The sequence below is a fragment of the Myotis brandtii genome, unplaced genomic scaffold (genome assembly GCF_000412655.1).
Source record: "Myotis brandtii unplaced genomic scaffold, ASM41265v1 scaffold751, whole genome shotgun sequence".
Lineage (NCBI taxonomy): Eukaryota > Metazoa > Chordata > Mammalia > Chiroptera > Vespertilionidae > Myotis > Myotis brandtii.
The window spans coordinates 835,732-861,757 of NW_005370994.1; the positions used below are offsets into that span (position 1 = coordinate 835,732).

The window sequence follows — 26,026 nt, forward strand, 5'->3', positions numbered from 1 at the left end:
GCCCTGCTCTGAGCCCGACCAGGGGCTGCACCTAGGGATTGGGCCTGCCCTCTGCCACCCGGGAGCAGGCCTAAGCCAGCAGGTCATTATCTCCCGAGGGGTCCCAGACTGCGAGAGGGCACAGGCCGGGCTGAGGGACCCCCTCTCCCCTCCCCACCCGAGTGCACAAATTTTTGTGCACCTGGCCTCTAGTTATAACATAAAGGGGAAAAATAAAGAGACCTAAAAGGTGGTAAGATTTTACATTCCACTTTAAGTGGTAAAATATTGATTTTATATAGACTACAAAAATTATGTATCCAAATTGTAATCCCTAGAATAGCTATTAAAAATTATACACAGAAGTAGTAAAAAAAACCACATTATAGAAGTTAAAAGTTTAAATAACTAAAAAGAAGTCAGGAAATGGAAAACAAAGGGCTTGGCTGGCATGGCTCAGTGGTTGAGCATCAACCTATGAACCAGGAGGTCAAGGTTTGATTCCTAGTCAGGGCACATGCCTGGGTTGCAGGCTCAATCCCCAGTATGGGGCATGCAGGAAACATCGGTCAATGATTCTCTCTCATTATTGACGTTTCTATCTCGCTCTCCCTCTCCCTTCCTCTCTGAAATCAAGAATAAGAATATATATGTAAAAAGAAAACTGGGTGGCTATATTAACATTTAACAATGTAGACCTCTAGCAAAATAAACTACCAGGGATAAAGAGTAGTGCATTGCATCATGGTAAAAGGGTCAACTCGCTAAGAAGAAATAACAGTTCTAAACGTTATGCACTTAACCACAGGATCAAATTACATGAAGCGAAAATGACATAACTGAAAAAAGAAATTGAAAAATCCAGAATTATAGTTTGAGATTTCAAAATTTCTCTCTCAGTAATCAATGGAAATAATAGGCAGAAAATCAGTAAGAATGTAAAAGACCTAAGCAGCATTATCAACCAACTTGATCCAATTGACATTTATAGAATATTCTTCACAATGATTGCACATAAAATATTCTTTTTTTGAGTATACATGAGAAATCTACTTAAAACAGACTATATTCAGGGTTAAAAGAACCTTAGGGAGGTTTCTTTGAAATAATGAGAAGTATTTTTCCTGATTATAATAAAACTAAACTAGAAATCAATACCAGAAAGATATCAGAAAAATCTCCAAACACTTGGAAATTAAAAACACTCTTCTAAATAGCATATACCTATTCTGTATACTGAAAACCACAAAACATTGATTAAAGAAATAAAAGAGGATGCAAATAAATGAAGACATGTTGTGTTTATGAATTAGAAGACTCAGTATAGCAAAGATGTTGATTGTCCCCAAATTGATTTAATACAATTACAATCAAGATTCTGGCTGAATATCTGAAAGATATAGACAATCTGGTTCTAGATGTTATATGGAAAGGCAAAGGTACTAGAATAGCAAAAACAATTATGAAAATGAAAGACAAATTTACAGGATTATACTACTTATTTTTAAACTTACTATAAAGCTATAGTAATAAGATAGTGTGGTAACAGTGAAAAGATAAACATATAGATAAATAAAACTGAATAGAGGATCCAGAAATTGGTCCACACAAATATAGTCAACAATTTTTTTTTTTTTACAAAAGAAATCAATGAAGAGAGGGCAGTCTTTTCAACAAAGGTGCTGAAACAATTAGACATTTATCTCAGAAAAATAAATACTCATGTTCACACAAAAATCTATACAAAGATGTACATAGCAGATTATTTATAATTGCCAAAAACTGGAGATTACCCACATATCTTTCTAAGGATGAATGGATAAACAACTATTATACATCCACTAGAGGCCTGGTGCATGAAATTCGTGCACAGGACTGGGGGAAGTCCCTCAGCCCAGCCTGCAATGATGCAAGCGTTCCGCGCCTGGCCTGGCCAGAGGCCCTCCACGGCCAGGATGGAACGCTTGCCTTGTTGCTGCAGTGATGAAGCAAGCATTCCGCCAGGCTGCTCACACTGCCCGCTCTCAGCAGCCGCCCCCCCACCCCGCCCCAGACTGGGGGACTCCGGCGGGCCTGAGAGGACTGGGTGCCGCCATCTTTGTGACAGAGTGATTGTTAATTTGCATATTACCCTTTTATTAGATAGGATACAATGGACTATTACTTAGCAATAAAAAGGAATAAACTATATGTAATTCCATGAATGGATCTTAAATGCATGTGCTAATTAAAATAAGTTAGAACCAAAAGATTACATACTATATGATTCTACTCATATGTCCTTCTGGGAAAGATGAAACTGTAAGACAGTGGTTTCTAGGGGTTAAAGGTGGAGGACAATTTGAGTATCAAGGTACAACAAGTTGAGGGAATTCTATGAGGATTGTGGTGGCAGTTACATGAATCTATACATGTGTTAGAACTCATCTAGCCAAACACTACCCATCAAGAAAAAAAAAGGCAATTTACTGTATAATGATTTTAAAACATGAAGAAAACAATAAATCCTTGGGCATAAAGATGGTAGAAGCTGACAAATCTGCTGTATGTTTCCAGTTTATAATGGTGTTTCTGATGTTGCACAGGAGAAAACATAAAAATTGTAAACTTGTTCCACTTGAAAATCATACACAGCCTCAAGCCACTGGAGGAAAACAGGGTTGGAAACCAAAAAAACAAAAAAAGTCAAAAATAAAAAGAAATCAAACTTGGAGAAGGAGTACAGTGAAGCCAAAAGCTGCTCACAGCCCTCTGAGAGCAGGGTTAATTGCTTCTGAAGTGGCTCAGAGGCTCAGAGTGGAGTCACGCAGGCTGTCACCTAGGAATTATAAAGCAAGGCCCTCCCTGCCTGTTTCCTGGGGATCAAGGTCAAATGTGGCATCGCCTGAAGAGAAGAGCCTTGGAATGCAGCCCAGGGCAATGTTCAATGATCCTGCCACTCCCTTGTGGTTCAAAGACTCTAGTGAGAGAAAAACCATGACTCTGGCCTGCTCAGAACAGTGCTACCCTCCCCCATGCAGAATTGGGTGTGTTGAAGGGAGAAAAGCTGTTGACACTCCATAATCTTGAGGAAAAGAATAAAGCAAGTGTTGAAAATGCAGGAAACCAGATGAAACTGTAACCCACTATGCTCAGTAAGTGGTCCTAATCCAGAGAGAACTGATTAGGCCCAGCCTGGCGTGGTGATGCTTACGAAAAAGTCTCAGGGCCAGGCTGGAGGCTGTGATGGCTTCTTGGCTCAGGGGCCCACCCTTGTCTCTGGAGGTCCATAGCTTTAGTTGAACCTCATCTCACCACCTTCTGGATGCTTGGCTGCCACCCTGAAGGGAGAGGTCTCTTAAGAATCAGGACCTCAAATCCATGACTGTGAGTTTAGAATGAGAGATGAGGAGATTTGTGTCTGTAGGACCTTTTATTAAATTAGGTCAGCATAATACCTAAATAATACAGAGAAAAAAATCAGACTAAAGTATGCTGACAGGTTTCCTAATGAGATTTCTTATGTGGTGTGGGGCAGGGGAACTTAGAACTCACCTAAACCCATGTCCTGTCTGGTCTCATGTTCAGAAATTAAGGCTGGAAATGATGAAATGACTTGCCTTAGGTAGCATGTTATTTGGTGCCCAAACTAGTTTTAATGTCGATTTTCTGATTACAGGGTCAGGAGACAGATCAGGAAATGTTCCTGATCTGAGAGTCCTATCTAACTTCTGAGGGGAGAGTTTGCTTTCTTGATGGGAAAATTAGATAGATGATAGATAGATATATAGGTAGGTAGGTAGATAGAATGATAGACAAAATCTCAGGTACTTGGTAAGGGTATTTTTCTTTTACCTCAACATAAGACAATGCAATAGAACAACACCTATCAGAGATAAAGTTATAAGAAAATGTTTCTTCTCAGGCATAGTAACAAGACACTATCCCAAGCACCAGTGGCTGTTCTGATCTAGCACTTCTAGAGAAAGATGGAAAACACCCTCCAGAGAGGGGCTTGGACCAGAGATTGCTGTTAGAAAGTCAGAAAATTAGAAACAATAAAGATTATGCTAAAGAAAAGAGGTGAAGGGTAAACGTTACTTACAAAAGGGATAAAACATGTCTATTTATGGGGGATAAAGAAACTATAAGGAGCCATATACAGGTAAAGGATTGCTTCTTTGTTGAAGAGATGCTTCCCTGAAGCTCTTATTTCTCAGACATAGAAGTCAGTTATCATACTTGATGATCAGCAGAGGGACTTTTAACTTCAACTGTTCAATTCTCTCTGGGGGAGTTAGTTGAAGCAAACCCAGGGGAGTGTGGACCCTGAAGGCTGGCACTTGGGTAGGGTCCCTATACTGAGGTTTCATTAGACTCCATCATTGTCTGGAGGGCCCTGGAGAAGATGTCCAGCAAATCATAGCCAAAGAAGAAAACCAATGTCAGCTTGAGGGAAACATGATCAGGCCAAGGATGGAAGTTACTGGGGTAGTGGAGGCCCATGCGTTGGGAACAGGTGTCTCATTTAAACACTCAGTTCAAATTAGATACAAGGAGAAAAACCCCCACTAATTTTCTTCCCTTCATTTTTCCATCTGGACACATCTTAATCTTGACATACATATATATTTTAGGTTAGAGATGTTGGAACTTGAATAGCTCATGTTCCTTTTCAAGTTACTGAAATAGTGTTTTATGATTTTTAAAAGCAATGCCTAAAGAGAAAGACCAATTTTACTGTTATCTGTGAGTATGAGTTCCTCTCTTAAAGTGAGCAGATCCTGGAGGGAGAGTGGGTGTGCCTGGGAGGGCTTCAGTTTCTGACAAAGGGTCAAATCCCACCTGGTCCAGTCAACTCTGGGTTCCCTGTAGTAACTAACACACAGATGTGTTGAAAATGCTCCCAAGGGCTGTAATATTAAGAAATGCAAATTAGCACAGCTGGTGTGGCTCAGTGGTTGAGCATTGACCCATGAACCAGGAGGTCACGGTTCAATTCTAGTCAAGGCGCATGCCTGGGTTGTGGGCTCGATCCCAAGTCGGGGGTATGCAGGATCAATGATTCTCTCTCATTGATGTTTCCATATCTCTTTCCCTCTTCCTTCCTCTCTCTGAAATCAATAAAAACATATTTTCAAAAAAAAGAAAGAAATGCAAATTCTAATTCTGGTTCTGCTCTTACCTGTCTCTGATCACCAGTGAGTTACCTCTCTATGACAAAGTTTTCTCACCAATAAAATGGGGAGAATAATAGTATTTAGCTCCCAGGTTGTTGTGAGGGAGAGAAATGAGATAGTATGTGAATGTTTAGGCTGTCCCTTACATATAATAAGTGCTCATAAACATTGATATTATCAATGTTATTCTGTATGTCATCTAAGCATTCAAAAATGTCAGAAATATCAAATGTAGAAGAGAAGCCAAGATCCCTGCTGAAGTATGTGAGCTAATATTGCAGAATGCTTTGCTCTGTCCCTTGAGAATGAGCAATCCATGATTAATTCAAAGGAACCATTGGAGTTGGTTGATTGTAAACTTGGGTAAGAGGTTTGTGGGAACAACTGATGACAAGAATGGACACCTCACAGGAAGGAGGCACTGATCAGGAATGGTTATATAGCAAGGAGAAGGGCAGGGGATTCCAAAATCTCCACCTGAACTGTAGTAAGGCTGAGTGACCACTGCAGACCTCTGACTTGCTTCCTGAAAAATCAGTTCCCATTCACCCAGGGTCCTAGCCAGTTCTGTTTAGGTATCATCGTACCATAAAAGGGAAGTTCACCAAGGGCCCTTTGCTAAGTCATGTGGTAGGAAACCAAACTCCATTGATTAAATATACATAGCACCTAAAAAACAACAAGGCCATAGAGTGTTTAATAAATAATTTTTAAACAAAAACAAGGCAATTAATTTCTCATTGGGTATGGCAAGAAATCCAACCATCATAGCATGGTGTACTTTCCAAATAAACTAGACATATAGTTGGGCTCAGAAAACAGAAAGACAGACCAGTGATGTGGGCCTTAACTCGTCCCGCCTTAAAATAAATGCTGAATCTTAGCTGAAAGCCAAGTTACACAAAGACGCAGAGAGATATCAAAATATCAAGGAAGTGGACTTCAGAGGAATGGCTCACACACAACTTCCCTTTGAGTCCACAGAAAGAACCTTTTCCTGTTTGCCTCGAGCAACCAGTGACTTTCTGAAACAAGCAAAAGGGTACCACTGCTCTCTCATATCTCTTCCACCCAAACGAACTGAGTAGTCAGGAGTTAAATTCTCTTCTGTGGCACTTGCAATCCCCCTAGAATAGAGCTCTAAAAGGAGACAGGCAGCTGTTGCAGAAAAGCATGAGGCAATAATCAGCCAACATTGCTTACCAAAGCACAACGCTCTTGGGAACACAAGCCATTATTCAAATCAGCCCTAAACTCTTTTTTAAATCCTCAAACTGAAAAAGTAGGCTGGAACCCTTCAACATCTCTCTGTATTTGACCTCCAAAATGAACATGTGGCCAATTTTTTTTTTCCCTCTTCAGTGCTATGGAAATGCCAGGGCAGACATATGGAATTTCAGAAAAAGAGAGAAGAGCTTCAGAAAACTGCAGACGTATTATTTCCAGACAAAGGCTGTGGTTCAGCTGTGATTTCCATGGCCAGTCTCTCCTCAAACTCTCAGAGAGAGGGGGACCTTGCCTTAAGTGCAAAAGCTTCATCAAATGCTGGCAAACATTAGCTGTTACTGAAGTGGGCTTTGTCTGGTAACTGCTGCATAAAAGCCATCACTGGAGCACAACTGTCCACCTGTCGGTTAACAAATGCAAACTCTTTCACAGGACCCAACAGATCCTTCTCAATGTGACTGAGAAACTTTCCCAATTTGACTCACTTACACTTGCCTGCTGCTCCTCCTCGTCATTCTCCAACTATGTCATGCTTTCTCCATCCTTACACATCCATACACATGCTCTTCCCTGTCCCAAGTGCCCTCTCCAGTCTTTACTTGGAAAATTCCCACTGGTCCTCCAAGATCTAGTTCAAAGTCACCTCCTCTATGAAACCTTCCCTGGTTGTCTCAGGAAAAGATAGCTGCTCCCTTCACTGTCCCCCCCCCCCCCCCCCCCCCCCCACACACACACACCACCCATCCTTAGTCTAGGGTCTAGGGGATCACTTGTAATATACTTGTTTGAGGCTCTTTCCCCACTGAACCCTTCAGGCAAGAACTTTAGCTTATGTCCACCATAGGACTGAATACTAGCAGGCCCAAAGCAATATTTGCTGAATGAATATGTCTGTGTGTTATTGAAGGAAGAAATGTACGACAATCATAATCAAGGTATTTTTCTTGGAAAACTAATACCAAGTTTTCTGGCTAGTAGATATTTTTATGAAGAGTTCCATAGCTCAGGGATAATAGAAAAATGTGTGATATTTTAACAAAAGAATTATAAGATTTTTATATGTAAGGGGAATTTATATTTTCCTTAAAAATATAAGCAGAGTCTAATAAGACAATACAGACAAATAATTTCTTCCACAAGGTTAATGATCAGAGCTTTGCACATTCTGGGGGATCTGTTACTTAGTAACTTCTATGTAGTTTGCCCCGCCAGACTGAACTTTTTATAATGGTGATTATTTTCAGATCACATTGCTGGAGCGGTAATTAAGAAGACATGACTGACGGTTGACTCTCAAGCTGGACCCTGAACACCTAGAAGCTCCTTACCTGCTCCCCTGTCTTTGGAATGTATGTGAGTTGTGCTCATGGTTCCCATATCCGGCCCAGTTTTAAGCCTTGAGAAAGTAAGGTATTGCTGAGACCATATGAACTTGCTAAAATCTCTATATAAACTTTTACGGTTATGGCAGGCAAGTACAGAGATCTACTTGTCTTGCAGCACCCAAGACAAGCCTTGTAAGTTCTCTTGCTTCTTAAACCTGCCACCTGTCAATCTGGAGTGGTCTGCCTATTTCTCTTGTCTCTCCTTACCTTCCACGTATGGAGGCCAGCTTGTGAACAAACATACATCAAAAGGGCTCTTTCCATTCAACTGTGCCAGGGAATTCCACCTAATGATAGTTTTGTGTGAAGGCAGTCTCAGAGCATGGCATTAAAGGGCACTGCTGAGAACATTAGTGAAGTCATTGTATGCGGCAGAGATCATGTGGATGTGGATGAGGGTGGGATGGAGACCAGCAGGTGGGGGGAGGGAGGATGGTATAGTAGGAGTGTAGTTTCAAATATGTTGCCACCAACTGGGTATGGAACTTTGGACTAGGCAATTTCTGTCTGTGTTTTGGTTTCTAAATTTTTTGAACCAGATTTCTAAAGTGATTTCTAAGAACTATTTTTCCTCCAAGAGTAGGAGACTTCATGAATAGGTAAGTCCTTTTCTTAATTTTTAGCTCTAATGGTGTTTTTCTTATTTTGTATGCTCATTGAAAATTCATGTGGACCAGCCTTACAAAGCTGGTTTGGTATTGTAATTAGAAATGAACTCACTTCAGAAATTGTCCATGAATTAAATGTAGTTTCTGTGAGTATTTGCTCATATCCAATGTGAAAGAATAAAAATGTAAACCTATAACTACAAGATAAAGAGGTTCTAACATTTACAGAGTAATCATTACATGCCAATCATTGTATATGCTTTACCTAATGTGGTCCTCACAGTAAACATCTCAAGGCTATAATTTTACCCTGATTTACAGTAAAAAGAATGAGCATTGTCTCAGATCACTTAGCGCAGTCCATAATAGAACACTTCTCTTTTCCCCCGTAGGATATGGATGTCTATATAATAAAAGGAATACTAAAGATGGAAAGTATAAAAAATATGACTTTGTGTGCCTACTCCTTTCCCATCTACAGCTATTTTACCTTTCTGTTTGGCTTTTGTTTCAAAAATAGTGATTTTTTTTTTACCACTTGCTATTTTCAATTCATAGGATAAAATATATAATCTCTTTAATAATATAAAATACCATTTAAGACTTCAGATTATATAAAAAAAGGCAGTTTTCACAGTGGTTGGGGCAGAAATATATGGGGTCCATCCAAATACTGGCTCTGATATTGATCATGTGTGTGAACTTGGGCAAGTTACTTAACCACTCTGTGCTTTAGATTCCCATTTGTAAAATGGAGATAATGAAAGCAACTAATGCTTATGGAATTCTTAAGAAACTAACATGTATGTACAACAATTAATATTGCAGTGCCTCACACATAGGGTGCCTGTGATATGTGTCAGCTGTCATTAGTACTATTTTCTCACTAGGTTAAAGGGCCATGGGAGCAAAGTTTGCCTTATCCAATATGGTGTCTTCAGCACCTGGAACAGTGCCTAGCTCTAGGAAACAGTTAATAAATATTTGTGAGTCTATATAACACATACACACATTCACATCACTGTGGCCTCCTTCTAATAGACTGCATACATTATTAATAGAGTAATATTAAGAGAGTCTTTTGGGAGAGGTTTCTAAAATAACAGGTGAATTTTTAATCAGTCCTTAAACTCATTCATTACACACAATATCTACAGATTACAGAATCTAAGTGATTAAGACCCCCTAATAAAACTGTTAATCTCATTTTTTATTGGGGACAAATGATAGAGAACTAACAGATAAACTATTAATCTCCTGGTTTGAATAAACACATTCAAAACTTAGTTGGCACAATAGAAGGATTACACACATAACATCAAGGTAGAAAACAGGCTTTTGTATACTCATTAATGCAGTGACATAGGCAAGCATCTTGTCTGATGGGGAGAGGGTAGAACTGAAGGAACCAATATTTGTTGCATGTTTCTATAGACCAGATAACTGATCTCTGTTAATTCCCAGAACAACACTGCATTTTCCACTTCCCACTTTATAGATGTGGAATCAGAGGCTTAAAGAAATTAAATAATCTGCCCACAAAAACAGCATGATTTCAAAAGAGGTCATCTTATTTCAAAATCAGGGCTATCTCTATTAAACCAAGCCTGGCATATAGAAAATTCTTAGTAAATGCCTAGTATTAAAGAAAATATTTTAATTCTTTTTCTTCTGACTGGCAAGAGATGATAATGGGAGTGATGCTTGGCCTACTCTTAATTTTAAGTGGACCCTCAGCCTTTTCTGAGGACTCAGCTTCCCCTGGATCTGTGGGTGGGATCCCTAGAGGAAGGGGTTTTACTGCCTGAGAGATTCATTACAGCCCCAAGTGAAGCGAATTCTGAAGCTGGTTCTTATTCTGTGGTCTTCCAACAACTTGCATAAGAAGTAAATGGCGTGCCTGATGGAAAGCTCCTATTCCACCTCCCATCCCCACCCCGGTTTACCAAGGTAAAGTCTTTGTGGGTTAGGGCTGGAGGTCTGCATTTAAAAACATTCAGGGGAGCCTGGTCAGTCTTGCTCGGTGGTTGAACATCACCCTATGAACCAGGAGATCACAGTTCGATTCCAGCCAGGGGACATGCCCGGGTTGTGGGCTTGATCCTCGGTGCGGGGTGTGTAGGAGGCAGCCGATCAATGATTCTTTCTCATCATTGATGTTTCTATGTCTCTCTCTCTTTCTCTCTGAAATTATACACACACACACACACACACACACACACACACACACACACACACATATATTAAAAAAACTTCAGGGGATTCTGATGCATATTAAAGTTTTGTGAACAAATGTTCGGACTTTGGGGGACACTACCTTCTGGACCACAGGGGCAGGCTTTGCACACTCTCCATTTGGGGAGGTTGCTGTGTCTTCTGAACTTTATGAACAGGACAAAGTCTTCCCCGGCCCATGTACCAGGTGTCCTTGTCAATGAGGAATGTCCTTGTCAGTCTGGCCTCTTGGTTCTTAGAGGCTATTGGGAATCTGTTTTGAGGGGAGTGGCAGGGCTAGGCCAAGAGAAAGACTGAGACTTTCCAAGGAGACTCGGCTATGACAGAAGTGGGAGCTCAGGATTGGCTAGGTTTTCTCTGTGCAGGATGAGAGGATGGAAATAACTGCTGTAGACTACATGCCAGGCAGGCTATTAAGAGTTTTACTTGCATTGTGGCATTTAATCTTCACAATTAAAATATATGCAAATATACACAACTAAAATAGAGTCAATGTGGCATGGTGGTAGTGTGTGTGTTCTAGAAGATGGGTTTGATTTTAAACTCACTATTGGCAAGGGTCATTTCCTCACCTCTCAGTTCCCTGTAAAAAGGGATTAATTATAATACCTACTTCATGTGGTTGTTGTGAAGATTAAAGACAATGAAAATGGAAAATGGTGTAAAAGGATTAGCATAGCTCTTGGACTATAGTAAGTGCTTAATTAACGTCCCCTGCACAACTACCTCTGAGAGGTCAGGGCCCATGTCTGTTCAGTTCTTCACTATGTCCCCAGCTTCCTGAGAAGGGTAGGTACTCAGCAAAGACCAAATATGGGTTGAATACATGAATGAGTTCATAATGGATGTAACAGAGGAAGCATTTGAAAGTCAGGTTCTCATGAGATTCATAGAATTATAATATCGAGCCTATAAGATCTAATAGTAAAATTAAATTAACAAGATCCTTAAGGAAGACTGAAAACTATCAAACTCTGCTCCCTACCCCACTCAGTACCAGGAAGAATTTTAATGTTTTAAGTGGCTTTCATTCACCAAAATGGCTTTTTTGTTGTTTCTTTATTTTTTATTGTTGATATTACTACAGATGACCCCTATCCTTTTCTCTCCCTCAGCATGCATGCCCCCCCTACACACCCAAATACCCCTAATCGAGCTAGGCTTGTTGTTTGTTTATTTTTTATTGTTGATATTGCTACAGATGACCCTTATCCTTTTCTCTCCCTCAGCATGCATGCCCCCCCCCTACACACCCAAATACCCCTAATCGAGCTAGGAACCCCCAGAATACACCTTAGGCCCAATTGTAGCCTCTATAAGCTAGGGACAAACATAAGTCTGCTTTCCTCTAGCTGGCATGGAAATCTAGAATTGAGGATTATGGAAGATTGGAATGGGCACCTAAGAATTGTGTCCTCTTTAAGGTTCTCTCCAAAATCCCCAGCTGCATCCCTTCCCCCAATTTAGATGTGAGTGGTTAAGGGATTGTGATGGGAGAGAAATAAATGGGAAGTTCAGAGTGATTGTAATTTATAATTCAGGGCTCTGTGGGAACCTTGTTGTGGGGATGAGTCAGAGTTAGGGCCCTGCTTGGCTTCTATGGTTTACAGGTGCCATTTAGTTCATACAAAACATGCCAGTGGTATTTTTGGTTTAACTATAGTACTTCAGGGTCCTGGGGGCCACCAGCTAGGGCTGAGGATCTAAATGGAAAGGCACAGACAGGGTCCCAGGTGGCTGGTTTGGGCAGTGTGGCCGGGGCAGGCTTCCAGAAAAGATAAGTGTACATTTCCAGGGCATAGGCTGGGATTTAAGAATACACAGAGATTGCTTTTTATCCTGGGCTTCTCTGAAAATCTTTGAAGCTAATTATGAATTCCAGACAGGGGTCTTATCCACATAATCTTAGTTACTTTATCTCTAAAAATAGTGGAAATATTTTTCTCCCAGAATTATAGTGGAAGTGAAACAGTATCTACATGGAATTATTTAAATGAACAGTTCAAATTAAACCCTGGGGACATTGGTAAACAAGTACCAAGATTGCTTAAACTGCCGAAACTGGTTTGGCTCAGTGGATAGAGCGTCGGCCTGCGGACTGAAGGGTCCCGGGTTCGATTCTGGTCAAGAGCATGTACCTGGGTTGTGGGCACATCCCCAGTGGGAGATGTGCAGGAGGCAGCTGGTCGATGTTTCTCTCTCATCGATGTTTCTGACTCTCTATCTATCTCCCTTCCTCTCTGTAAAAAATATATATTTTTTTAAAAAAAAGATTGCTTAAACTGGTGTGTTAACTAAAAAAAAATTTCTCAACTTCCACTAAAATAAGGATTTATACTTGTTAGTTCATTTAAAATTAGTAAACTTAACTGAATGAACAAAATTCTATTCTTTAAAATATTCTATAATTTGTACTTTTTACAATGTCAGAAGTGCCCTTTCTGATGTTTAACTGAGTTAGGGAGTCTTACTGTATAAAAATCCGAGTTTCTAAGAAAACAACACTGTGTTCATTCATCTTTTGCTATTGATCCAGCACTAACAGTAGCAGCAGCTGGTGACAAGTCTCAGAAAACCCACATAAAATCAAATGCCCCTTCTATGGTGCTATTTTGTATGTCAGAGCTGAAACCCAGGTGACTTAGCTGAGGTGCCTGGAAAGCCTGAAGTGTGTTGCCCAGCAACCGGAAACATTTGAGACTATCCAGTACATCTTCTGTTTAGTGTTGGCAGTTCTGATTTTCCAATGCACATAGCAGATGGTAAGCCTACTGTTTAGATTTTTAAAAGCATGAAAGCGAGTAGTGAAAAGCGAAGATAGCGCTTTCATTTGCAAACTAACAGATTGGCTTCAGCCCCAAATCTTTGGGAATTTGCAGAGACTCATTTCCTTCATGTTGATTTCCCAGTCCTCTTCCCCCAAATAGAACTAGTACACAGCTATTTTTTCCTTCTTTAAACTGTAGGAGCAGTTAAGCTTCTTATATAGCAAGGATTTGTGCTGAGAATGTTGATAAAGAAGGCAAGTGTAGAAAAAGACTTGAGTAGGTCATTCATTCACTTGTTCTTTCATTCATCCATTGGTAAATTAATAAATACATGCAGTATTGATTAATAATTAAGAGCCAGAAATCAGACACACCTGAGTTCAAATCCCTACATCACTCTGAATGACCTCATTTGAAGTCATTGAACCTCTTATTAAGCTTCAACTTCCTCTTTGTAAAAGGAAATAATAATAGGACCTGCCTTTTAAGGTTTTTGGTATGTGCTTTTTATTTTAGTGAGAGGAAGGGAGAAAGAGAGAGAAACATCAGTGTGAGAGAGGAACATTGATTGGTTGCCTGCTGCAAGTGCTTAGACCAGTGATCAAACCCACAGCCTGGTATGTGCCCTGGGTGAGAATCAAACCTGCCACCTTTCAGTGTATGGGAGGACGCTCCAACCAACTGAGCCACACTGGCTATGTTATTTTTAAATGAGGGTGAGAATTAAATGAAATAAAATAGATAAAGGAATCAACCTAGTTCATGGCAAAGGGAGCATTCAATGAATTCTGGGTAATACTATTGTTACTATTATTTTTGTCGGTAAATGCCCACTCTAAGTCCACACTGTGATGTGGAGGTTTCCATAACTTGATGGAAAAGAGTAGGCTCTGGAGTCAGACTATCTGTTTTAACAAGTTTATTAATCTGTCAATGCCTCAATTTTCTCTGGTTAAAATGAGGCTAACAATAATATTTGCTCTACAGGTTGTGGTGAGGATTAAGTGAGAGAGTACTATAAAGAGCTTAGCCTAGTGCCAGGCACATAGAGATTGTGATTCATAAAAGTTGGGTAGTATCACCATTATTATCATTACATATCATGGCCACTGGAGTTACAAAGATGAATAAACCATGGTCCCTGGTCTTGATCAGTCTCATGGCGGTATAGGCATTGGCTGGAGCACACTGACAAGTAATTACCTAGAAGAGGGCAAGTATGACAATAGAGGTATAAACAGAGGCTGTAGAAGGGCCCAATAAGGGCATTACTTTTCTAAGGCAGCCATCCGAACTGTGGTTCTCACACTTGGCTATACTGTCCAAGACCATTTTTCTTTAATGATAGAAATGTTCTATAACCCTGACCTGACTGATATAGTAGCCACTAGCTACATATGCCTCACATTGAACACTTGAAATATGGCTAGCGAGACGGCTATAGAACTTTAAATGTAATTAAATTTAATTAATTTAGCCTCATGTGGCTGGCTAATGACCATCATATTGTATAGCTCTCGTCTAGATATCTTTGAAAGACAAGAGTATGATTCTCAGTTTGGAATGTGTGTAGGGGGTAATGCTCAAAATATTTTACAAATGGCATAAAACAGGGAAGAGAATATCTGTTAGGTGACCTCTCTCCCTGGGACTGCCACCACTGTTTTGACCCATCAGAAAATGCTTGTTTGAGAGTGTAATTTACAAAGCAAATGAAAGATAGAACACATCGTTTTTTATCATGGCACTTGAGACTTGTTTTCCATGGAGGATGGAGATTTTGTTGTTGTTGTTGTTAAACCTCACCTGAGGATATTTTCTCCATTGCTTTTCAGAGAGACAGTGGAAAGAAGGGAGGGGGGAAGGGAGAAGGGAGATGAGGAGACACAGAGAGAGGACAGGGAGAGAGAGAGAGGGAGAAACATGGATGCGACTGGTTGCCTCCCTCACACACCCCGACTGGGGTGGGGAGCAAACCTGCAACCCAGAAACATGCCCTTGACCAGGAATTGAATCCTTGACCCTTTGTTGAGAGGGCCGATGATCTAACCACGGAGCAACACCAGCCAGAGCTGGAGGATGGAAATTTTAAATAAAATTATCTAAACATAAAAGCATTTCATCAACTGCTAAAGCTACATTTCTCAAATCCCAGCATTATGAATTGAGAGAACTCTCTTCTCCAGGGCATAGCGTTTATTGGCTGATAAAGGAAACCTCTTCCTTTAATGCTTAAAATATATACCTTAGACCAATGGTCAGCAAACTGCGGCCCCTTGAGTGTGGCTCTTCCACCAAATACCATGTGTGGGCATGCACGTACAGTGCGATTGAAACTTCGTGGCCACACTCAAGGGGCCAAAGAGCCGCATGTGGCTCACGAGCTGCGGTTTGATGACAAGGGCCTTAGACCTTCTTCCTGAACAATCTCTGGAAATTGTGTTGATTTTTACCACCATTCAAACCATCTTATTCCCCACTTTAGCATCTTATAATAACAAATGCTTAACTCAGACACAGATTAATTCCTTTTGAATTATTCAGTATTTAGAAAGAGCTTGAGTCTACAGCCAGCAATGGTCCACATGGAAGAACCAAGATTTATGCACTCATATAAGTAGATACATGTTTACATGAGCAAGGCCTATGGAGAATGTTTAGAGTCATGTGACTCTCAAAGCTTTCATAACTCACTTATGCTAGATATATTTTCCTGCAGTTTGGCCCCAAATTAACTGACTACCACAAGTTAAACAATAAAAGTATCCCCCTCCCTGTGATTTTTACCTTACTTACCCTCATATTTGTAAATTTTAACGTGAATAATGCATTTAAATGGCTCCTTCACCCTAGCCAGTTTGGCTCAGTGGATACAGCATCGGCCCAACGACTGAAGGGTCCCGGGTTCAATTTCAGACAAGAGCATGCACCTCTGTTGCACTTGATCCCCAGCCCTGGTCAGGGCGTGTGCAGGAGGCAACCAATCAATGTGTCACTTACACATTGATGTTTCTCTGTCTCTTCCATTCTCTTTAAAAGTCAATGAAAAAATATCGTTGGGTGAGGATTAACAAAATAAACAGTAAATAAATAAATAAAATAAATGGCTCCTGCTTTTTCTGGGCATCTGAGGGGACCTTACTGGGAGCTCTACATAATTCCTGAATGAAATGACAGCCAGAAGCCAAAGGGGGCACAAATGGAGAACTAAATATCCCCCCATTCTTCCCTTTCCCATTTTTCCTCCCAAGATACTCCCTCTTTGCTTTCCTAAAACTTTGGGAATAGAGGACTGGCGGAAAGCATATAGGCAAATTCCAAAAACATTCCATCTCCATGACCCTGTGCTCAACTTCAGTTTTCTCTTGTACAAAAAGAGAACACAAATATCTGGCAGAGATAAGGATATAAATTATTCAGTACCTAGCAAACAGGAAACCCTTAATAAATGGTTTTCAATATTATTGGTCAAGTCTCATTGTCACTCTCTCTTTTCTTTATTTTCTGATCTTTCCATTTTCATTTTTCTTATTTTTTTTATTCTTTCTTTTCTGTTAATTTTAACCATCCTTTTCATATTCATATGGCAATCTTAAAACTTTAATGTGGTTAGGATATATATCCTATATAATAAAAGAGAAACATGCAAATTAACCATCCCCCCACTATGCTCAAACCATGCTCACAAGCCACGCCCACCAGCCAATCAGGAGCGAGTATGCAAATTAACCCAACTAAGATGGCAGCAGGAGGCTTGGGTTGCCCCTGGCAATGGAGGAAGCCAAGCTTCCCACCTGCCCTGGCTGGACCTGGCCTCTGCTCAAAGCTACAAAGTTTCAATTATAGAAGATAAATAAATCCCAGAAAAAAAAAGAAAAAGATAAAAAGGAGAGGCTGGGAGTTTTGGTCGCTGGGGGGCATGGCCAGCCTGAAAATGGCCATCAGCCCCTCACCCAGGCTGGCCAGGCACCCCAGCGAGACCCCCACCCTGATCTGGGATAGCCTTCAGGGTAAACCAGCCAGCCTCAACCTGTGCACCAGGCTTCTATCCTATATAATAAAAGGGCAATATGCAAATTGACCCTAACAGTAGAATGACAGGGAATGACTGGTCACTATGACACACACTGATCACCAGGGGGCAGATGCTCAATGCAGGAGCTGCCCCCTGGTGGTCAGTGTGCTCCCACAGAGGGAGCTCTGCTCAGCCACAAGCCAGGCTGATGGCTGCCAGCACAGCAGTGGTGGCGGGAGCCTCTCCCGTCTCCTTAGCAGGGCTAAGGATGTGTGACTGCAACTTAGGCCTGCTCCCCGCTGGCAAGTGGACATCTCCCGAGGGCTCCCGGGCTGCCAGAGGAATGTCTGACTGACAGCTTAGGCCCTATCCCTCGGGGAACGAGCCTAAGCCAGCAGGTGGACATCCCCCGAGGGTTCCCAGACTGAGAGAGGGCACAGGCTGGGCTGAGGGACCCCCCCCCACCCCGAGTGCACAAATTTTTGTGCACTGAGCCTCTAGTATATATATAACTAAATAACTAATCTTTATTCCTCTCCTATTTGTCTGACCACTTTTCCTTTTCTACAAATACATGGTCAATCCCTACCAACTAGTCTATATATCTGTCTCTATATCTTATATGATTTAAAAAGATGATAAAGCAAAGGAACTCACTAGGATAAAGCTATGTAAGCCAGAATAAAGAAAAAAAGCTACTAAGCACCCAGGTGCTGGTTATAGATACTTTCAGTAAGGAGGAAATGTGTGGTGTGTGCACCCTAACTCCATCTGCTTCCATGCACAGGCATATGACAGTGACAGGCTCAGACTAGGTTCATATCCCTTGATTAACATTTTTCAGTGCTGGTACTTTATAGAAATGAGTGCTATTAGAATTTAGAAGAAAATCATCAGACTGAATCTATTTTTGTGTTGGAAAAAAATCCACCTAGAATTGAAGCAGCATTAATTAAGTGAGCTTAGATTGGCTGTCACGGTAAAATCCTATATGGGATGACCTTTGGCTCTTATAATACGGCTCAGTGGGGCTCAGTTTCACACTCAACCAGACACACTGTCTGTGGATTTAAGATGGTATTTTAAGAGAATTTTAAAAACAAGAAACATTTCCTGGGTTTCTTTCTTTCTTTCTTTTTCTTTTTTTTTTAAAACACTACTCATCAAGAGGATGTTGTAGTTGAGGATGAGTTGGTAGAAGAAATGAGTTCTGGTTTGTATATCTGGTGAGCTATTCATTAGAAGTACCTTTTTGGGTTTCTTCCTAAATCTGTCGCATTAGATATGGAGGAATACTTAGAATTCTTATTTTATAAGGAAATGGCCATGGGCAACACAAAGAAAATCCCTTCTCCTCTTTGGAACTAAGGATATCCGACTGCCAACTTAGACCCACTCCCCAGGCCTAAGCCGTCAGTCGGACATCCCCCAGGGGCTCCTGGACTGTGAAAGAGCTGCAGGCCAGGCTGAGGGATGCCCCCCCCCCCCCCCCCCGGGCTCCATGATTTCCCCAAAGAGGGAGGCCCAGGCCACTGACAGGTGGGCTGTGGCCAGTGGGCAGGGCCTCCTTCTGCGAGGGCGATCCATCGTGGAGCTCTGGCTGGGTGGGCGGGGCCTACCTCTTTGGGGCGATTGATCGTTGGGCTCTGGGACTGAGAAAGGGTGCGGGCCTGGCTGAGGGACCCCCCGCCCCCGAGTGCACGAATTTCGTGCTCCGGGCCTCTAGTAGTTATTTTAAGGGAAATTACTGGTGTATTTTATGAGTGGTATGTTCTTAAAGACTTTGTATGATACAAAATTTGAATAATCTAAGGCTCATTTTCCAAAAATGATAGGTATAAAGGAGAGAAACTTGTCAGAGCACAGAAATCTACAACCATTATATCATTTCCTCCTTCACTTTGCCTTCATTCCTCCTCCTTCTCCCTTATTTCTTTTTCTCTATTACTGGTGTATTTTATGAGTGGTATGTTCTTAAAGACTTTGTATGATACAAAATTTGAATAATCTAAGGCTCATTTTCCAAAAATGATAGGTATAAAGGAGAGAAACTTGTCAGAGCACAGAAATCTACAACCATTATATCATTTCCTCCTTCACTTTGCCTTCATTCCTCCTCCTTCTCCCTTATTTCTTTTTCTCTTCCTCTCCTTTATGTTTTTCCTTGTCTTCCTCACTTTCCTTTTTGTCTTCCTCTTCTTTTTCTGATCCTTTTCCTCCTATTCCTCCTCCTCCTCTTTTTCTTTCCCCCATCCCCTCCTCCTGCTTCTCCTCCACATAAATGCTTTTATAAATCTAGAGGCAGAATTATCTATTATTTATTAGTGCTCTCTCCTAAATAAGCAGTTCATTGTTTCTTGGTACTTGTTTGATCTCCTTTAAAGTGTTTTAGTATATCTAACCTTTCCTCCAAAGTATGTATGTATGTATTTATTTATTTCAGTAGCACCATAATCTCACTTATGATTAGAAATTTTGCTATACTACAGTGATTTTCAACCATTTTTCATGTCATGGCACACATACACTAATTACTAAAATTCTGAAGCACACCAAAAAATATATATTTTTTGCCAATCTGATAAAAAATAGGTAAATTTTGATTGATTTAAAAAATAACAATAGTAACTACTTACCCTTTTTGCTCCCAAGTTACTTTTAAAAAAAGCAGGTACCTATACTTTCATATAAGGATTTCTGGTATCAAGAATTAACTAATCAGATGCAACCTTATTATGTGATTCTATTATATGACCTACATATTTATGATTGAAGATTGGGCATTCACACTGGATGGCTATTGTGTTAGCTATTGTTATTTTTTTATTTGACAATCTCAGGGAAAAGAGATCAGTTACACTGACTAAATAGTCAGGTAGTGCATGTTTTTAAAATTATTGCAACACTCTGGCTGAAAATCATTGCCATCCTATATAATAAAAGCCTAAAATGCAAATTGTCCCCTTGACTGTCAGTGCGACCAGGGGGTGGGGCTGGCTGCCAACCATGGGAAGGGAGGCCCCAGCTAGTGGTGGCAGCAGGCAGCTGGGGGAAGGGAGGCCCCAGCTGGCAGCCAACAGCTGCTAGGAACCCTACCTGTGCATGAATTTCATGCACTGGGCCTCTAGTAGTATATAAAAAAGCAGTTTATAATTATAACAGTGAATATTAACCCTTTGTGGTCGTATTAAATTTGGACATGGGTGTCGTACTGGTTGGAATTAATTTCCATTGAAAGGGCAGTGATACATAACATGCAAGATTATGAAGGATAAACAAGATTTATTAATTCTTTTTTGGAACTACGTCACTACTAGTAGAATCACTACAAACGTTATCACTTTCTACGTCAGAGTCAGTATTCAAGGTGCCAAAATAAAACTCTTCATCGTTACTTTCAGATTCGCAGTACACTTCTTTCGGTAACTTTTTTTTTTTTTGCCATTTTGGAGTATTATTTTGAAATATCTTAACAAGTGAGAATGCCTAATTACAGTTAAACGTAATTTGTAAAGCTTTATTTGAAATTCTGCGAAGTGTCTCTGAAGCTTGTCGATTTCTTCACTCTCAAAAGGTGACTGACTCGCCACGGTGTTTTGCATGGCGAGTGTGGAATGACCGCGTTTGTTTATATTGAGTTTCGATATCTCCGATTTGTTGGGGCAATGTTTTGGTTCGTGACTAGGTCGCTTAGACACTTAAGAGCTTTCAGAGAAATTATGAACTGATACATGAATGAATAGAGTTAAGATTCGTACGGTTCCTTGCTGTGGTGGCTGAGAGCAGACATACAACCGGAACGGTAAAAAAGCTTTGGTGGCTGAGAGTAGACAAACGACCGCAAAGGGTTAATAGCCAAATAGTCACCAGAACCATCTATCAAAGTTTTAGTACATACAACAATATAGTTCAATAATTATGTCAAAGGGTATCAGTTATGCCATTTGGTGACAGCATAATCCTATAATAATAAAACCCTAATATGCAAATTGACTGAAGAGTGGAATGACCGGTTGCTATGACACACACTGACCACTGGGGGCAGACACTCAATGCAGGAGCTGCCCCCTGATGGTCAGTGTGCTTCTACTGGAGAAGTGCTGCTCAGCCAGAAGCTGGGCTCACGGCTGGTGAGTGCAGCAGTGGTGGCAGGACCCTCTTCCGACTCTGCAGCAGTCGGACATCCCCCAAGGGGTCCTGGACTGGGAGAAGGTGCAGGCTGAGCTGAGGGACTCCCCTCCCCTCAACCAGTGCTTGAATGTCATGTACCAGGCCTCTAGTGCAGTTTATAATTCATTTGGTTTGCTAACTTTGAAATTGTGTGGTTCTAGATTTTTAAAAATACAGATTTTTATTATATACAATTTTATGTATAATGTAACTTTGTTAATATTTTCTATATCACAGTATTTTAAATTTTCATATTGTAAATGTGCACAGAATGTCAGTTATACTGGTACTACATTTTAAGTAACACATACTTACAACTCTGACAATAGGGGCTTTCCCTATTATACAGCATTTATTTATGGAAACCTAGGTTAGCTAAGTTTAGTACTTTTAAATGACAAGTGCTGCAGCCTATTATAAAGCAAAGAAAGAATGAAAACACTTGAATAAACAAATATTTGCAACATCTTTCAACATATGAAAGACATCCAGTTACACATAAGCTAATGGTTCAAACACTTCTAGAGTCCCTGATGTATTCTCTTTTCCTTTGGTCAGGTTTCCATAGTGCTATTCACTACTATTTTATCTTTTCAATGGAGATATTGTGGAGTAGTAATAGGAACATATGACTGAAGCAAAATGATTCAAGTTCAAGATGCCGTTCCACTCTTCACTAGCTTTAAGACCTTGCTTGATAAGACACCTAACCATTAGGTCTATATTTCTTCCTTCAGACAAAGGAAGGGAAAAGAAGCATTTCCCATATTATTTGCAGATCAAATGAGGTCATTTTGATGACTGCATTGTTTAACTTCTAAAGTGTTACATAAATGCAAGATGTTATCACTGGTAAAATAGATCTTTGAACACTGTTCAAAGCACAATAAAATGAGAGAAAAAGTGATATTATTAAAAATCTGAAATTACCAAGTCAATCTATATTTTTTGACTGTTATTTGGAGGACAGAATATCACAATTTCACTATGACAATATAAATTTATACCGTACTATTCAGCCTTAGTAGTTTCTTTTTCTCTTAGGTTTTTTGAATGTACTTCATTTAAAATTTTATAATACATAAAGTGCTCTGAAGACTTCTGTTTGACTTAAGCCAAAACTGATGATAACCTTAAGGTTCCTTTTCTGTTTCTTATATTTTTAACTAGAGGCCTGGCGCATGAAAATTCATGCACTGGAGGGGGGTCCCTCAGCCGGCCTGCCCCCACTCACAGTCTAGTAGCCCTCAGGGGCGGTAGGCAACCCGGCAATCAGGGGAAGGCGACGCCCCATCACACCTCTGCTGCTGCCACTGCCAGCAGTGCAAGCCTCGGCTGGCCCTGGTTACCTGAGCCTCGGGTAGCCCTGGGCGGTTGGGTAGCTGCCATTTGAAGCTTGCCTGTGCCTCGGGCCGGCCCTGGGCAGCTATGGGGCTGAGGGTACTGGGGTACTCTGAAGGCAGGTGCGCGGAGTGCATCTTGCCACCCGGTTGGGGCTGAGGGGACTGGGCATTGCCCTCTTGTGGCTGTGGGCACTGCCATATTTGTGACAGCGTGAGGGTCAATTAGCATATTCCCTTTTTATTAGATAGGATTCTTACAGAGTATTTTCTTTGCCATGTAAAAAACTTATTGAAACATTTGCTGTCTAAACAAGAATACACACTGATAACAAAGCTGATATACATTGATATTAACATTTCTAGGTAGGAACATGAAAGGAGTTCACCATATTTACTTATCTTACTTTATTTTTCTCATATTCAATAACTTTCTTTTGTCCATCCACAACAATCAAAGAATATTCAAATATGAATAAATCAATCTACAAAGACATAAAATTTGAGCAAGAACTTCAACAGTAAAAGAAAAAATTAAACATTATAAATTCCATCTTTACATAATATTTTTTTTCTTTTATTGTCTTTGGAATTACTGATAGGGCAATACCAATAGAGACCTCTGAAATATGTACTCTTGAAGTATAACAGAACAAGTTATGAATGAAAAAGCATTGCTATTTTTCAGCTTCAGTGTTAGTACATTCATTTGTTTTGATGCTGCACAAGTTCTATTTCTGTGTTCTTCTCACTATAAATTCATCATAATTTTATTGTGTTTTTCATTAAATAATAGTTATTTACTGTGTTCTCAGTTAATTTGAAGCCTCAGGTAATATAGATCAATAAGACTTGATAAATTTCATAAAGTTGTCTGAAAAATATGATCACATACTTGAATTTTAACAATTCAGGTTACAATTGCTGCCACCAGCTTTATTTATTCTAGAGATGAAGTAGAAAAATTTATGTCAAAATTAAACTTCAAATTATTGTCCTATAAAATATCTTTTACCTGAGTACTGAGAATCTTATTAGTTTATCATTACAAAATTGCTAACCTTTGGAATTATCTGAAACATGAAAAGCAAAGGAGAGAGTTGTAGCTCACTTAACTCTCAGTTTTCTCACCCTAAATCTGATCTCTTTTCTCCCCTCATCTTTCATTAATAAGTTCTGAAATATTACTCAAACTTTAATTGATTGAATTACCTTAGCAACAGTAGACCCGAAGTTCCCAGTAAGAAGATTCAATTGCGTCAGGCAAGGGTATTTTTTCCTTCCAATTATATTCATCTGTAGTTTCACTTTTAGGAAGACAAGTTATTTAAAAATAAGTAGTTTATAGAAATCTTCTGTATCCAAGGATTTGTGGATTTTTCCCTTTTCTTCACATTGGAAGAGTCTTTTTAGACAAGACAAAAATAACTTAAGGAAAGTACTGACATTTTTCAAACCTATAGTATTTTCCTAATCTCCTCTGTTGGTTAATCAGGAACAAAAACAGCAGTCATAACAGTTAAAAAATAAATAATGAAAAAACAAAATAACAAAAAGTGGGGTTCTGCATCAAACTTTATGTTACAAACCCCTGGTTACTTGTACAGTTTTGAAACTTCTCTGCCCTGCAGCACTATTTTCTCCCCCTGCCATTGTTTTACTTACAGGATTCCTGGGCATTATTCTAATTTCCCACAAACAACAGGAGACGTCAGCATTTCATTGGCTATGGGCCTTGCCTCCAAGTTATCTTTGCAAAAGACTTCTGTTAGCAATAGCTACTGGATTCCCATTGCACAGCTAGGTAGAAACTCCAGACTCAAAAACGCACCGAGGCTTATACAAAAAATATGCTGAGAATCAATGAAGAAACGTTCGGATGTAAACAAAAATCTTCCTTTTATCAGGTCATGAACCAAAAAATCTGATCTGAATTCCCGAATTATTCATGCAGTTCTCTCTCGTCATGTGGAGGTGAATCAGGAGTCGACTCTTTTTCAGTGGCACTGCCTTCATGTTGGAAAATGTCATGGCTGCAGACAAAGATGTAGAGGTTTCCTCAGTTCACATTTCCAAGAGCATCCTCGTGCAGATTCCTGGGTGGGAATGCAGAGCTCTTCAGTGCTATCCTTAATCATCTCCATGTGGCCCCTTTGTCCTTGGATGGTATTTGTTTTCCTAAATCAAGCATGCTCGAGAGATATTCCCATCTGCCCAGATCTGTTCACGGATTCCATACAAGAGGCACTTGCTAACTTCCTTCCATGCTTTCAAAAGTAAATAAAGGCTGTCTGCACTTCTTGCCAGGAGAAAGTCACTATCCACAGTTGGTTAAAATATGGTTTGTTCCTCCTTTAAATACATCTAAGGCTTCCTGAACTAAGCAGATACAAATATCATTCTCTGATTCATTAGGAAGTCTCCTTGGTAACTAGCTTTTCCTCTTTGGTGATTTGTGTTTTGGAGAAGTTTTTCAATTAAAGATGAACAAACTAAAAGTTGCACACAATATATAGACAGGGACCCAGGGACACCATATAAAAAGGTATTACTAAAAAGTGACAGTTTACTATTTGCAAAAGTGTGTAGGCATCAGGGTCTCGTTCACTTTTGACACAACACAAAGCTTGGGGATGGGTTATGGAAGAAGATTAGCTATAGTTACGTGTTTTTAAGATGATTTTTCTAAACAATATATCAATAATAATTTCATAAGAACATGGGGTTGTGATAGTCAGTGTTTTTGTTGTTGTTGTTTCATGAAGGCTGGGGGAGTTTTCATTTAAATTAACCAGAATTTGCAACTTGGTTGTCACTTATCTCTAATTTAAAAGGGTAAAGAATCATTGACTGGATTGTTAAATGCTTCACTAAGTTTTCTTCTTCCAGTTTCCACCTACCATTGCTTATTCCTCCAGACTGATAATGTTTAAAAGAGGCAGCACTTGCTAGGTTATAGGGACATTACTGATAAACTTCATAGTGGGGGGATAAAAATAGCCCAGGTTTGGAGTTAACTTCCTGACAAAAATCTTTTCACTGCATGCCAACAGCCCTACAAGGCAATGTGATGGTGTTTTGCAAAAACAAGTGACTAAAACATTAAATATTAATTTCTGAATTTAAAAATGGAGCCAGTG

The 26,026-nt window shown here is 40.0% G+C and overlaps 1 protein-coding gene across 3 annotated transcripts in view; it reads right to left on the reverse strand.

Annotated features, from left to right (window-relative positions):
• The window catches only part of KCNMB2 (potassium channel subfamily M regulatory beta subunit 2), a 231,498-nt gene that overhangs the window by 85,474 nt on the left and 119,998 nt on the right, over positions 1-26,026 (reverse strand). The window contains exon 1 of one of the 3 annotated variants that reach the window (XM_005883019.2): positions 24,099-24,182. The exons of the other annotated variants lie outside the window; for them this stretch is intronic. The gene's annotated coding sequence lies outside the window, so the exon portion shown is untranslated. Of the gene's footprint in view, positions 1-24,098; positions 24,183-26,026 lie in introns of those variants that run through there. 3 annotated transcript variants of the gene reach the window in all.